Source organism: Salmo salar, chromosome 03, assembly GCF_965601325.2.
Source record: "Salmo salar chromosome 03, fSalSal1, whole genome shotgun sequence".
Taxonomy (NCBI): Eukaryota; Metazoa; Chordata; class Actinopteri; order Salmoniformes; family Salmonidae; genus Salmo; species Salmo salar.
The window spans coordinates 22,504,655-22,518,503 of record NC_138293.1 but is presented as its reverse complement, the minus strand read 5'-3'; positions in this window follow the sequence as shown (position 1 = coordinate 22,518,503).

Sequence of the window (13,849 nt, the reverse complement as noted above, 5' to 3'; positions counted from 1 at the left end):
GTCTCATCCACCAGCCTAGTCAGTCTGCTGCTTTCTACCCTTTGCCCTACTGAGTCTCTTTAGTCAGTCTCAGCTGTAGGCATATTTGCAACACTCAGCATCAGATTTTGCCATAAGAGATAGTTTTTACTTGAGGCCGCCATTATTAGCCTAATAATGATAATTTTGCTCAACAAACATCCATTATGTAGACTTTGATTTGATGTTCAAAAATGAATTTGATTTAAGATTGAAATTCACCTGTCCTAAGAATCTCAGGAAACTGACAAGATAAACACATTCTAAGGATACCGTTTATTTGTGTCATCATGAGACAAGTTTAATCTGCTTGGAATGGATTCAACTTCAGCATCTGTTTGGGGGATAAACAAGTAAAATAGCTTGAGTCGTAACTCAATGACGCCAAGACCAGCTTGTGACTAAATGCTCAATTAAATTAGATGATCCATTGAATCTTCCACAATGAATAACCCTTAATGAACTTTTCTGGAAATATTTTCATCAAACTGTAAAACCAGGCTCTGCAGATTCTGAATGTTAGGAAACAAGTTCAATACATTTTCACTGTGGGGCCAAGTTGGATGACCCAGCAAATATGTTTAAAATATTTGATAGAACATGAGGTCTCTGCTGAGGAACTCTCCAGGGCTGCATGCCAATTGGCACTCTATTTCCTATATAGTGCAGTACTTTTGGTCAAAAGTAGTGCACTAAATACAAAATAGAGTTCAATTTGGGATGCAGACCAGCTCTTTTCTGTGTGTATAGACTACCACTCTGCAATAACTGAAGTGAAAAGATGGCAGTGGCTTGTGCTCAGGAGGAGAGACCTCATCCAGTCCAGCTGAATATGACTCACAGTGTCTCATAACCAGCTCTCAGCAAAACAGATGCCTTCACTTTACCTTGACCAATAAACCATCAAGTGTGTCAATGTAAGACCTTTTCCGGAGTTTATGACATGAAAAACAACATTAAAAGAGCACTATTCAATGCTTTAAAATATTGGAAGTAAGGCGATGCATTGATATCAGTCTCTGATCTTAGTTGCTGTGAATGTGTATATTTGGCCCTCTTTTTGATATATGGGGGGTCAATCGGGGTCATTGACAGAATAACATATAGAACTTACCTTATGTGCCATCCTGAATTTTCCGTGCATACCTGAGGCATGCTTCTATCCTGAACTCCCATGTAAATATTTCATCGGGAACATGTGAGTATACTGAAAAAGATTGTATACTGAACAAGGTTGAATACTGAACAAGATTGCATACTGAACAACATTGTATACTGAACAAGACTGTATACTGAACAAGATTGTATACTGAACAAGATTGTATACTGAAAAATACTGTATACTGAACAAGATTGCATACTGAACAAGATTGTATACTGAAAAATACTGTATACCGAACAAGATTGTATATTGAACAAGACTGTATACTGAACAAGATTGTATACTGAACAAGATTGTATACTGAACAAGATTGTATACTGAAAAATACTGTGTACTGAACAAGATTGTATACTGAAAAATACTGAATACCGAACAAGATTGTACATTGAACAAGATTGTGTACTGAACAAGATTGCCTGAGTCCTTACAGTATATCACAAACAGATAAAACTGTGTGCAGCAATCCCAACCTACACGACAGTTAGAACACATTGAAACCTGAATGATGTAATAAAACCTGATCATGACTATAATAAACATGTTATAATTTATGTAAAATGTATGTAAAAAAAATATGACTTAATTCACAAACGTTCAGTAGTGTAGGATATGACATTTCATTAATAATCTATAGAAGATTTTGATGTATTTTTCTTCATCCTTGACAAAAAAAACTGTGATTTTCTAACATTTTCTATGTTGTCAGGTAATGCTAATATCCAGTGGTGGATGTGTTTAATTGCAGCAGTAGCTAAGTGCTCCCAACGTAATAAAGCTGAGTGCTTCTGTCTAGCTTCCTCTACTCAGACCACAGTCTTTAGACAGCCATCATTTTGGTTCTCGTCTCAAATGTTGGTGCAGCACTTAGAAAAGGGTTCTATCTAACGAGTTGAATCATCAAAATCCCGACCTGACAAGGCAAAAAAAGAGCTAAAGTTTAAAAGTAGCTGTGTGTGTGAAATGTGGGTTTGGGTTTTACAACTGCAACTAACTACTTACAGACATTCAACCAGTGAGTAGTGGGCCTTGCATGTATGGTGCAGGCCAGGGTAGCATTGTATTCTTAAAATCAGGAAGGAAACCACTCTACAGCCACAAATGGAAAATGCACAGGACACAGAAAGAGGATATATACTCTAGGCCTATAGAAAACATTGCCAGAGCCAGTTAAGGACATACACCATGTTATATAGAAAACTTTCAGAATACATTCCAGATAAATTTTGGGGGGCTGGCATACCAGTGCAAACTGTGTCAGAGGAGTGTGTGTGTGTGTTTGTGTTGTGTTTGCGTGTGTCCGTCCGTGCATGCGACTGCGTGCATGTGTGAGTGTCATGGCTTCCCAGACAGCAGCTGGGTAATGTTTGATAACAGGACTGACCCCAGAGGAACCCCACATCCATACATGAACACCTGGAACTTGACCTCTTCCCAATGTATCACAGACCTGGTGTGCGTCCCAAATGGTACCCTATTCCCTATATACAGTAGTGCACTACTGTTGACCACGGCCCATAGGGACCTGGTCAAAAGTAGTATACTATATAGGAAGTAGGGTGCCATTTGGGACACAGCCATGGAATTCTCAACATCCGCAAAGGGAATCCTCCTCCCCAACTGACTCACTCAGTTGAGAAGCACCCATATAACTAAAACGCCAGAGCTAATCCAAACCTCAGATTTACCTAATTTAAAAACCACAATGCCATGTGATCGTGTCTGACAACATGTTTACAGTGCAAGGCTCATAATTTCATCACGTGTTGCAAGATGAGTCACCAAGACCACAAACAGTGCATTAATGTGCTCTGAAATAAAAGAAAGGCTTAGCTCAAGCTGTGTATTTTAATGTCACAGTATTTTTAGGCACCTATGAGTCATTTGTCCTCAAACATGCAGTTTCTGCAGCTACATTGGATACCATGTAATCATGTCCAACTGTTTATTTTTGTCTGAGTCACTCACAGCAGGGCAGTCATACCAATCTTCAAGCAACAAAGTCTGTTCAGATCTCATGTTTAGATGGGGACAGTTTTGCATGCCACAGAAATGGGCTCCATATTGGGCACAGTAACGTGTGTGTGTGTGTGTGTTTGTGTGTGTGTGTGTGTGTGCATGCGTGCGTGCGTACTCGTGCCTATTTGTGTGTCTTTGATCTGTATCATGAGAATGGTATCCATGTCTGTTTGTTTGCGACATCCTCTGTGGTGCAGCACAGTGCTGTCTAAGATCATCAGCCTCTGTGTTGAGGCTGCAGAACACGGTGAGGCCTGTTTGTTGGCGTAGCCAGTGGGACAGCAGTACAGCGGGACTCTCTTGAGAAGCACAGTGTCAGACACACACACACACACACACACACACACACACACACACACACACACACACACACACACACACACACACACACACACACACACACACACACACACACACACACACACACACACACACACACCACACACACACACACACACACACACACACACAGTGGCAGACAGATGGACTCTGTTAGCTGCTGTGCTGATATGGTGGTGGTGTCAGGACCCTGCTTGATCCAGGACATGATACCCTATGTGTTTGTATGAGGATACTACAGTAGCCCAAGGGGTTTGTAATGTTGAAAAAGTAGGTTTTTCAAAGATTGAGGTAATGTAGATAAACAGTCTGCCTCATAGATTACATTCATCAATATGCACATAATTAAGACAAAATTGAACTAAAAGTTCAGTTTATGCAGGCAGGCAGGCAGGCAGGCAGGCAGGCAGGCAGGCAGGCAGGCAGGCAGGCAGGCAGGCAGGCAGGCAGGCAGACAGACAGACAGACAGACAGACAGACAGACAGACAGACAGACAGACAGACAGACAGACAGACAGACAGACAGACAGACAGACAGACAGACAGACAGACAGACAGACAGACAGACAGACAGACAGACAGACAGACAGACAGACAGACAGACAGACAGACAGACAGACAGACAGACAGACAGACAGACAGACAAATGGGCAGCCCGGCAAACAGGCTGTAAGACAGTTGGTCCTTCAATAGCAGAGCCAGAGCCAGGCTGTATCACTGGGCCAATGACACTCACTGGCTGAGCATAGTGACACTGGCCTCAAGCTGTTCCCACACCTGCCATAAATCTGCTCCTTCCTCTCAGTTGACATTGAGAATACTAACTGTTTCTCATCAGAAGGAAAACACAATTATCCTTGAAAGTCTGATTAGCCAGTAAATGAGGATCCCTGCTCGTTGGTGTTCCTGTAATAAGCTAGCCTCGCAAGCCGCCTGATCTCGCGAGCTTACATGAATGTTCGCTGCACGGATGGTAGTCTGGTAATTACGAGGCTAGTAATGAGCACACTTTTAGTGAAATTAAATGCAGTTGATTGTATCTCATCACAAAATGATGTCCTCAGAAAAGGTTACCTATTTGAAAATACTGTGTAAGATACATTTCACTTGTCATATTACATCGTATTACATTTGTCAGATTTCCCCGCACAGTGTTTGTGAGAACGGAGAGGGAGAGTAGAGTCTATGGCTACATCCCAAATAACATTATATTCTCCATGTAGTGCACTACTTTTGACCCTGGAACTTTGGGACGCAGCCTATGCATCTGTCATCCTTAGCTTGAGCCCCGTTTCATTTGTTCCATGAGAAAATCACTGCCATAGTAGGCTAGCTGCTGGGGAAGCCAAATAGAGATTTGGCAGCTCTCACTGCTGCTGAGGACCGGCGTTATGTAACAACCTCACTGTGAATAGCATTGATCAGGATGTTGGAGCAACACACACTGGCTGTGTCTGAAATGGCACCCTATTCACTATTATAGTGCACTACTGTTGACCAGGGCCCAAAGGAATAGCCTATGGTCAAAAGTAGAGCACTATATAGGGAATAGGGTGGCATTTCAGAGGGAGCCACATACCGTCTACAGCATACACAAAAACATGCACATTCCTTCAGAGTAAGTTTTACTATTGTACTGCTTAAATGTTTCCCTTGAACTAAGGAGAAAAAGTCCTCTCACTCAGTCTTGCTTGTAGCAACCCATGATTTTGTTTTACGTGCTTGTGTTTTGAGGATCTGTTACTGCATTTCAGTGTGTTTTGAGAAGTGCCACTGCCAACAACATTGCTGAAGCTAGCAAGCCAAATCCTACACAGTCAAGGAGCTTGTCAAACATTATTAGAGTCTAAATAACATTCCAAACATACTCTGTGGGCATGTGGTATTGACAGTAAGAGAAGAAAATATGCTGCTAGTTAGTGTGGTAGTCTGTCAGAAAGGCCTTGCTTTCTGCTCCATCATGTCTACGAGCTAATCAATGAGGCAAAACATCTCCAGGCTAAGGGCCATACACTGTCATTCCCTGTATCCCCCATCTTAAAAAAGATTAATTCTGAAATGTATTAATGTAGCAAAAAAAAGTGGAATATGAAATATGACAGCAAGTCATCCAAGCAACCTCAAATAAGCTTTCCTCACCAGATGAAAAATATATATTTCTAGTCGATGAACATGCTAAAGTCTCCTGTGACGGCCATGTGCTAAGCACTTTATGGGGCTAATTATTATTATTTATTATATAGTTTATGATGATTTGTTTTACAATACAAAACATCCGCATACAAACAACAACATACAGACGCACACAAACATCCACAACACCACCCTGCCCAGACCCACCTGCTCACACCCCCATCTCCAACACCCGTATCCCTCTCCGCCACATGGCCTCAAATTGCACCATTTTGTTTCTCTCAGTTGCCCACACACTTTAAACTTTTAGATAATAAAGCGTTTGATCTTTCCATTGTGTTAATGAGGCTAATTATGATGAGGTTTTTCAAGCTCTGGAAACGCAGGCTGAGAATTGTTTTGCAATCAGAAAAGATTCTCAGTCCTCAATGTGCAGTGCACTGTCCAGTGGTTTGGTGGTGAGGAGGTGAGGAGAAGCATCAGACCATTCGGCCATTCGGTCAGGCACATGAGTTTTCTCAAGCTGTGTGCTCTGTCTGTGTGGCTTATAGTGGTAGCATCCCAAATTGCACCCTATTCCCTATATAGTGCACTACTTTTAATTAGGGAATACGGTGCCATTTGGGATGTGCTCGTGTACGGCGTATGTGTGTGTGTGTGTTTGTGTGTTGCATGTCTGCCTGTAAAAGAGATGGATCTCTTACAGATGCCATCACCATCCTGGATCAATTAGGGTCCAGAGGCAGACACACACTGGAGGCGTGTGGGAAGACACCTGTTTAAAGGCTGCAAGGCAGACACCAGGCTGGCAGCGAGCACTGGCTGATGTTCTGACCATGCAATACCCCGCTATTTCTAACTGCAAGCAGCATTTCCTTTTCACAGCACAACCAGTCTATTCTGGAGAGCAGCCCATATGACAGCGTTATTACGTCTCTGTTAAAAGGGTAATCTGGTATTCAAATCAAATCAAATCATATTTTATTTGTCATATGCGCTGAATACAACAGGTGTAGACCTTACCGCGAAATGCTTACTTACAAGCCCTTAACCAACAATGCAGTTCAAGAAATAGAATATTTCCTAAATAAACAAAAGTTAAAAAAAATGTACATAACAATAACGAGGCTATATACAGGGGGTACCAGTACCGAGTCAGTGTGCGGGGGTACAGGTTAGTCGAGGTAATTTGTAAAGTGACTATGCATAGATAATTAACAGCGAGTGGCAGCAGTGTGAAAACGAAGGGAGGGGGGGTCAATGTAGATTTGATGGACATTTGATTAGTTGTTCAGCAGTCTAATGGCTTGGGGGTAGAAGCTGTTAAGGAGCCTTTTGGTCCTAGACTTGGCGCTCTGGTACTGCTTGCCGTACGGTAGCAGAGAGAACAGTCTACGACTTGGGTGACTGGAGTCTTTGACAATTTCTTGGGCCTTCCTCTGACACTATATATAAACTCAGCAAAAAAAGAAACGTCCCTTTTTCAGGACCCTGTCTTTCAAAGATAATTCATAAAAATCCAAATAACTTCACAGATCTTCATTGTAAATGGTTTAACCACTGTTTCCTATGCATGTTCATTGAACCATAAACAATTAATGAACATGCACCTGTGGAACGGTCGTTAAGACACTAACAGCTTACAGACGGTAGGCAATTAAGGTACAGTTATGAAAACTTAGGACACTAAAGAGGCCTTTCTACTGACTCTGAAAAACACAAAAAGAAAGATGCCCAGGGTCCCAGCTCATCTGCATGAACGTGCCTTAGGCATGCTGCAAGGAGGCATGAGGACTGCAGATGTGGCCAGGGCAATAAATTGCAATGTCCGTACTGTGAGACACCTAAGACAGCGCTACAGGGAGACAGGACGGACAGCTGATCGTCCTCGCAGTGGCAGACCACGTGTAACAACACCTGCACAAGATCGGTACATCCGAACATCACACCTGAGGGACAGGTGCAGGATGGCAACAACAACTGCCCAAGTAACACCAGGAACGCATAATCCCTCCGTCAGTGCTCAGACTGTCCGCAATAGGCTGAGAGAGGCTGGACTGAGGGCTTGTAGGCCTGTTGTAAGGCAGGTCCTCACCAGACATCACCTGCAACAATGTTGCCTATGGGCTCAAACCCACCGTCGCTGGACCAGACAGGACTGGCAAAAAGTGGTCTTCTCTGACTAGTCGCGGTTTTGTCTCACCAGGGGTGATGGTCGGATTCGCGTTTATCGTCGAAGGAATGAGCGTTACACCGAGACCTGTACTCTGGAGCGGGATCGATTTGGAGGTGGAGGGTCCATAATGGTCTGGTGCGGTGTGTCACAGCATCATCGGACTGAGCTTGATGTCATTGCAGGCAATCTCAACGCTGTGCATTACAGGGAAGACATTCTCCTCCCTCATGTGGTACCCTTCCTGCAGGCTCATCCTGACACGATCCTCCAGCATGACAATGCCACCAGCCATACTGCTCGTACTGTGCGTGATTTCCTGCAAGACAGGAATGTCAGTGTTCTGCCATGGCCAGCGAAGAGCTCAGATCTCAGTCGCATTAAACACGTCTGGGAGCTGTTCGATCGGAGGGTGAGGGCTAGGGCCATTCCCCCCAGAAATGTCCGGGAGATATTGCAGGTTGCTTGGTTGAAGAGTGGGGCAGCATTTCACAGCAAGAACTGGCAAATCAAATCAAATAAACAAAATGTATTTATATAGCCCTTCTTACATCAGCTGATATCTCAAAATGCTGTACAGAAACCCAGCCTAAAACCCCAAACAGCAAGCAATGCAGGTGTAGAAACACGGTGGCTAGGAAAAACTCCTTAGAAAGGCCAAAACCTAGGAAAAAACCTAGAGAGGAATCAGGCTATGAAGGGTGGCCAGTCCTCTTCTGGCTGTGCCGGGTGGAGATTATAACAGAACATGGCCAAGATTTTCAAATGTTCATAAATGACCAGCATGGTCAAATAATAATAATCACAGTAGTTGTCGAGGGTGCAACATGTCAGCACCTCAGGAGTTAATGTCAGTTGGCTTTTCATAGCCAATCATTGAGAGTATCTCTACCGCTCCTGCTGTCTCTAGAGAGTTGAAAACAGCAGGTCTTTGACAGGTAGCACGTCCGGTGAACAGGTCAGGGTTCCATAGCCGCAGACAGAACAGTTGAAACTGGTGCAGTCCTCGAGGAGGAGATGCACTGCACTACTTAATGCAGCTGGTGGCCACACCAGATACAGACTGTTACTTTTGATTTTGATCCCCCTTTGTTCAGGGACACATTATTCAATTTCTGTTAGTTACATGTTTGTGGAACTTGTTCAGTTTATGTCTTGTTGAATCTTGTTATGTTCATACAAATAGTTACACATGTTAAGTTTGCTAAAAATAAACGCAGTTGACAGTGAGAGGATGTTTCTTTTGTTGCTGAGTTTAGGTCCTGGATGTCAGGAAGCTTGGCTCCAGTGATGTACTGGGCCATACGCACTACCCTCTGTAGCGCCTTACGGTCAGACGCCGAGCAGTTGCCCTACCAGGCGGTGATAAAACCAGTCAGGATGCTCTTGATGGTGCAGCTGTAGAACTTTCTGAGGATCTGGGGACCCATGCCAAATCTTTTCAGTCTTCTGATGGGGAAAAGGTGTTGTCGTGCCCTCTTCACAACTGTCTTGGTGTGTTTGAACCATGATAGTTTGTTGGTGATGTGGACACCATGTAACTTGAAACTCTTGACCTGCTCCACTTCAGTCCTGTCGATGTTAATGGGGGCCTGTTCGGCGCTTCTTTTCCTATAGTCCACGATCAGCTCCTTTGTCTTGCTCACATTGAGGGAGAGGTTGTTGTCCTGGCACCACACTGACAGGTCTCTGACCTCCTCCCTATTGGCTGCCTCATCGTTGTCCGTGATCAGGCACTGTTGTGTCATCAGCAAACTTAATGATGGTGTTGGAATCATGCTTGGCCACGCAGTCCTGGGTGAACAGGGAGTACAGGAGGGGACTAAGCATGCACCCCTGAGGGGCCCCAGTGTTGAGGATCAGCATGGCAGATGTGTTGTTGCCTATCCTTACCACCTGGGGGCGCCCCATCAGGAAGTCCAGGATCCAGTTGCAGAGGGAGGTGTTTAGTCCCAGGGTCCTTAGCTTAGTGATGAGCTTTGTGGGCGCTATGGTGTTGAACGCTGAGTTGTAGTCAATGAACAACATTCTCAAAGGTGGGAAAGGGCAGTGTGGAGTGTGATTGAGATTGCTTCATCTGTGGATCTGTTGGGGTGGTATGCGAATTGGAGTGGGTCTAGGGTTTCTGGCATGATGGTGTTGATGTGAGCCATGACCAGCTTTTTAAAGCACTTCGTGGCTACCCAAGTGAGTGCTATGGGCAGTAATAATTTAGGCAAGTTACCTTCGCTTTCTTGGGCACAGGGACTATGGTGGTCTGTTTGAAACATGTAGGTATTACAGACTCGGCCAGGGAGAGGTTGAAAATGTCAGTTAAGAAACATCCTGGCAATCCATCTGGCCCCGCGGCTTTTTCAAATTTCAAATCAAATCAAATTTATTTTTATATAGCCCTTCGTACATCAGCTGATATTCTCAAAGTGCTGTACAGAAACCCAGCCTAAAACCCCAAACAGCAAGCAAAGCATGTGAAAGAAGCACGGTGGCTAGGAAAAACTCCCTAGGAAAAACTCCCTAGAAAGGCCAAAAACCTAGGAAGAAACCTAGAGAGGAACCAGGCTATGAGGGGTGGCCAGTCCTCTTCTGGCTGTGCAGGGTGGATATTATAACAGAACATGGTCAAAATGTTAAAATGTTAAAATGTTCATAAATGACCAGCATGGTCAAATAATAATAATCATAGTAGTTGTCGAGGGTGCAACAAGCACGTCCGGTGAACAGGTCAGGGTTCCATAGCCGCAGGCAGAACAGTTGAAACTGGAGCAGCAGCACGGCCAGGTGGACTGGGGACAGCAAGGAGTCATCATACCAGGTAGTCCTGAGGCATGGTCCTAGGGCTCAGGTCCTCCGAGAGAAAGACAGAAAGAGAGAAAGAGAGAATTAGAGAGAGCATATTTAAATACACACAGGACACCGGATAAGACAAGAGAAATACTCCAGATGTAACAGACTGACCCTAGCCCCCCGACACATAAACTACTGCAGCATAAATACTGGAGGCTGAGACAGGAGGGATCAGAAGACACTGTGGCCCCATCCGATGATACCCCCGGACAGGGCCAATGTTGACCTGTTGACCTGTTTAAAGGTCTTGCTCACATCAGCTACGAAGAGCGTGATCACACAGTCGTCCGGAACAGATGGTGCTCTCATGCATGGTTCAGTGCTGCTTGCCTCGAAGCGAGCATAAAAGGCATTTAGCTCGTCTGGTAGGCTCGCGTCATTGGGCAGGTCGCGGCTGGGTTTCCTTTTGTAGTGCGTAATAGTTTTCAAGCCATGCCACATCCGATGAGCATCAGAGCTGGTGTAGTAGGATTCAATCTTAGTCCTGTATTTACGCTTTTCCTGTTTGATCTGAAGGCATAGCAGGATTTATTTTAAGCATCCGGATTAGTGTCCCGCTCCTTGAAAGTGGCAGCTCTATAGCGATTAGCTCGGTGCGGATGTTGCCTTTAATCCATGTCTTCTGGTTGGGAAATGTGCGTATGGTCACTATGGGGACGACTTCATCAATACAGTTATTGATAAAGCCAGTGACTGAGGTGGTATACTCCTCAATGCCATTGTATGAATCCTGGAACATATTCCACTCTGTGCTAGCAAAACAGTCCTGTAGCGTAGCATCCGCGTCATCAGACCACTTCCGTATTGAGCGAGTCACTGGTATATCTTGCTTTAGTTTTTGCTTGTAAGCAGGAATCAGGAGGATAGAATTATGGTCAGATTTGCCACATGGAGGGCGAGGGAGAGCTTTGTGTGTGGAATAAAGGTGGTATAGAGTTTTTTTCACTCTGGTTGCACATTTAACATGCTGGTTGAAATGAGGTAAAACAGATTTAAGTTTGCCTGCATTAAAGTCCCCGGCCACTAGGAGCCGCTTCTGGATGAGCATTTTCTTGTTTGCTTATGGCCTTAAACAGCTGGTTGAGTGTGTTCTTAGTGACAGCATCGGTTTGTAGTGGTCAATAGACGGCTACGAATAATATACATGAGAACTCTCTAGGCAGATAGTGTGGTCTACAGCTTATCATGAGATACTCTACCTCAGGTGAGCAATACCTCAAGACTTCTTTAATATTAGACATCGCGGGCCAGCAGTTATTGACAAATAGACACACACACACCTGCCCTTCGTCTTACCAGACGTAGCTGCTCTGTCCTGCTGAAACACGGAGAAGCCAGCCAGCTCTTTATTATCCGTGTCGTCGTTCAGCCAAGTCTCTGTGAAACATAAGATATTACAGTTTTTAATGTCCCGTTGGTAGGATAGTCTTAATCATAGATCGGCTAGTTTGTTTTCCAATGATTGTATGTTGGCCAATAATATGGACGGAAGTGGTGGTTTACCTACTCGTTTGCGAATTCTTACAAGGCACCCCGCCCTCCTCCCCCTTTTTCTCTGTCTTTTCTTCACGCTGATGACGAGGATTTGGGCCTTGTCTCGACAAAGCAGTATATCCTTTGTGTCGGACTCATTAAAGAAAACAATCGTTGTCCAGTTCGAGGTGAGTAATCGCTGTTCTGTTGTCCAGAAGCTCTTTTAGGTCATAAGAGACGGTAGCAGCATCATTATGTACAAAATGAGTTGCGAAAAAAACTAACAAAATTGCACAGATTGTTAGGAACCCGTAAAACAGCAGCCATCCCCTCCCGCACCATTATTCAAACCTAAGTGTGGCTAAACTGGCTATATATACTATATCATTCATCTAAAAGCAAAAAAAATGGATGCATCAATCCCAGATTGCCCCTTTAATATAGCTAAAGAAAACAGACCTCTCAGTTTCTGTCTGAATACCGGATTAGTGTGTGTTTATTGTGACTCACTGGGTTCAAAGTCAGGCTAGCAGAAAGGTATAGCAATTATAATATATCTTGAGTCTGTTCATTGAGGTCATTTTGACAGCATGAATGCATAGCTGCAGCAACCATTGAGAACCATGGGTCCAGGACAATACTGTGGGTGTGGTTGGTGTTTAATCTACAGGTATACACCCAGATACATATCTCACACTAGAATAAAAATCATTGAAAAGTCATCAGATACACTGTTATACACTGTTTTTATTACTACTACTGTATCTAAATGCATTGCAACAAAGCAGCTTGTTATATGCTCTGCAAAATGCAATCCACCACTGCATTAATCATAATAAAAAAGCAGCACCAAATTCAGCAAACACCAAAAACACAGTAGCATGTTTCTATGACTCATTTACCCAGCGTGCATTGCAGTATGAGCACAATGGTTGCATGATTGTGCCAGCAGTATTCAGTCATTGCTATCATTAATCAGAGAGCGTCTGTGATTACTATGCTAGCCGATTAGTTCCTCTGGGCTATGTAAGATCCCAGTCTGCGTCCCAAACCCGTCCCTATTCCCTATACAGTGTACTACTTTTGACCAGAACCCTATGCACGCTGGTCAATAGAGAATAGGGTGCCATTTGGAATGCAGCCTCAGGCTTTTTTGTACCGTTTTTTTTTCTCCCATGGCTTGGATCCAGCTTCCCTCATCATGTCGAAATCTCTGCCTGTGCCCGCAGGTGTCACCCTGAGAAACTAAATATGAGGTGTTGCTTTTGCCTGGGCTTGTGCAAGACCTAACATGCCATTGGGACCATATCCTATTCCCTACATAGTGCACTACTTTTGGCCAGAAGTTGTCCACTATATAGGGAATAGGGTGCCATTTTTTTAGGATACAGATTGGTTTGTCACATGCATGACTACATGTCTCAGTCTGGTAATCCCCAACCATTGTTTGTTTAATTTCTCCATATACTGTAGCTTCGGTCTCAGCTGCCTTTTATACAACGTTTCTCAACAGATCACTGTTGGTACTCCACCAAAACCACTATTTAATTCACATTTGATTGACGTTAACAGGAACACCTCACCTTTGATGATTTATTTGATCATAGAATACATCAAAACAGTTTGCACCTGAAGTTATTGTTGGATCTTGATTAAAATGTGTAATTTACAACTTAGAAAAGGATGTAAAC